The 2,598-nt window shown below is 35.5% G+C and overlaps 1 pseudogene; it reads left to right on the top strand.

Moving 5' to 3' along the window:
* Positions 1 to 300: 300 nt before the first annotated feature.
* On the top strand, positions 301 to 680 carry LOC107966922 (large ribosomal subunit protein eL31-like; annotated as a pseudogene).
* The last annotated feature ends 1,918 nt before the right edge of the window (positions 681 to 2,598 follow it).

Here is a 2,598-nt window from a genome sequence, read left to right as displayed (position 1 = left end):
ATTCATTAAGAATTTCAGAATCTTGAAAGACATGCCTTCTAACTCAATGCTATTAAAGCTTTGATTGATAATTTTTTTTTAAATTTACTACACTCTAAACACATATTGTCAAACCTGCTTACTTGTTTTAAAGATGAGTTGAATTAAAGCCCTAAAATGCCATTTAGCATGCAATAATGTTTACCCTATTGCAGACCTACTGGAGATACATTATAGTAGTCATATTGTAACTCTTGTACACTTAGAGAAGGATGACAAGGAATCCCTCGCACTCTTCCTTTCCAACTTGGACCTGGCAGAATGGTTCCCGCAAAGAAGGGTGGAGAGAAGAAAAAGGGCCGTTCTGCCATCAACGAGGTGGTGACCCGAGAATACACCAACAACATTCACAAGCCCCATCCATGGAGTGGGCTTCAAGAAGAGGCCCCCTCGGGCACTCAAAGCGATTCAGAAATTTGCCATGAAGGAAATGGGAACTCCAGATGTGTACATTGATACCAGGCTCAACACAGCTGTCTGGGCCAAAGGAATAAGGAAAGTCCCAAACCGAATCCATGTTTGGTTGTCCAGGAAATGTAATGAGGATGAAGATTCACCAAATAAGCTCTATACTTTGGTTACCTATGTACCTGTTAACCACTTTCAAAAATCTACAGATAGTCAGTGTGGAGGAGAACTAATCGCTGACCGTCAAATACCTCAAATAAAGTTATAAAATTGCAAAAAAAAAAAAAAAAAAGACAAGAAGGAATACGTAAAGCATTTTTAAAGAATTCTTTAAATTTGATGACAGTAGTCTAAAGACTCAAAGTGAAATTTACCAGGTTAAAGTCTTGGATCATTTTCCCATAAAAAATCCCTACCACTTCTTTTGATGAGAGTTGAATTGCGAGTCACAGAAACCTGTGCATCTCTGTCACTTTTTCGTATTCTGCTTCCTACCAAGTAGAATCATAGCTTGTTTCTCATATACTGCAACCTGCTCCCCCCAAGATGTGACTCAAGGGAAAAAAGCATTCATCATATAAGGCAGCATCTATTAAGCACATTTTGCTGTGCTAGACCCTAGGCTAGGTGCTTTCATGCCCTGTCTTACTAAGTCCTTATGGTAAAAGTCCATCCATCTTTACAGATAATCCAAAGAACCTTCAGAAGGATTATTTGCTAGGTATATGTAAGTATAAAAGTATTAAACCATAGAGTTGCAGAGAAAATCTTCTAACTCCTGTAGCTGCAGCCATAGTGTGTCTAATCTATCATCATCAATATTCTGGCCCCAAGAGATATCAAACAGAGTTATTATCATCTTACATAGGCTAGAGAGAAAAGTCTGATCAAAAGCCTTCATATTGAAAATCCTTTCCTGATTCCTTGATTGGCCTTTTGCCCTTCAAGTGGGAGAGGAAGTGCTTATGAGTTTCATTCACAGAAGAAAAAAACCACTTACTTTGAAATTTACTGGCAACTCTTCAAAATGTATGCTGATGTCCTAAAGGCTTTGTTCGTAACTTGAAACACTGGGTAACTAAAGTACTATTTCCCTTCTTCTCTTTATTTTTCCTTTCCCAACTTCCTTTATTTATTTCCCTCCCTTTTTCTTCTCCACTCCACCTCTGTATGAGTGTGTGCATGTGTGTGCCTGTGGATATCCATTTGAGTTTATAGAATTGACTATACAGGTATTTTAGTCTAATGCAAGCATGAAATCAGAGGGGCAAATTGTAAAGAAGGAAACATGTATGCCTGGTGCCATCACCTCATCTCATAGTACCTCATATTACCTACTCTCTCCTCCCAGTGCTGCACCTGCCTGATGAGCAATGCCTTTGTCATGCTTCCTTGGCTGACCTTGCTTCCAACCTATTGTTCACTTGACAATTTGTTACTTAATTCACACTGTGTGCCAGTCTTGTGCTGGACGGCCATTTTTCAGAAACTATTCTATGCTCCGCATTCTTGAGTCTCTAGGTAAGTTCAACCACATACACTCATCAAGCTTTTTGGAGAAGGGGAGAGTTTGGTGGTCAAATAAGTTTGGAATTAAATCTAGGAGCTGAACCCAATCTGATTTCTAGTTCAAAACAAAACAGAAACAGCTATCAAAGACATTCCTGTCACAATTTGGGAAATTTCAATATAAACTGGGTATTATATCATATTAGGAATTATTGTTTTGCTTTTATGTTATTGTAATATAGTTATATGGAAAAATGGCCTTATTCTCAGGAGATATATGCTATGTTCAAGAGTGAAGTATTTCACGTGTCATGATGCCTGAAACTTATTTTCAAATGGTTTCAATAATCGTAAATAAATTTATCTGTAATATTAAAACTAATATACTAATATAAAAATATACAGTTCTGCAAAAAATGCTTATATTTATATATTATATATACATTTGTTACATACTGTATGTTCATATAGTAAAAGTATGTTTATTATCATTTACTACTATAAAACAACTATATATGTTTATCACTATAAATCAATATGTATATTATATTGTTACATATATGAATATATACATAATGCATATGCCTATATATTATATATGTTTATATTATATATAATAAACACATATATAAATATATAACA

This window comes from Pan troglodytes, chromosome 8 (assembly GCF_028858775.2).
Source record: "Pan troglodytes isolate AG18354 chromosome 8, NHGRI_mPanTro3-v2.0_pri, whole genome shotgun sequence".
Taxonomy (NCBI): Eukaryota; Metazoa; Chordata; class Mammalia; order Primates; family Hominidae; genus Pan; species Pan troglodytes.
Note: the sequence above shows the minus strand (reverse complement) of the source record. Positions and strands in the feature narration are given on the sequence as shown.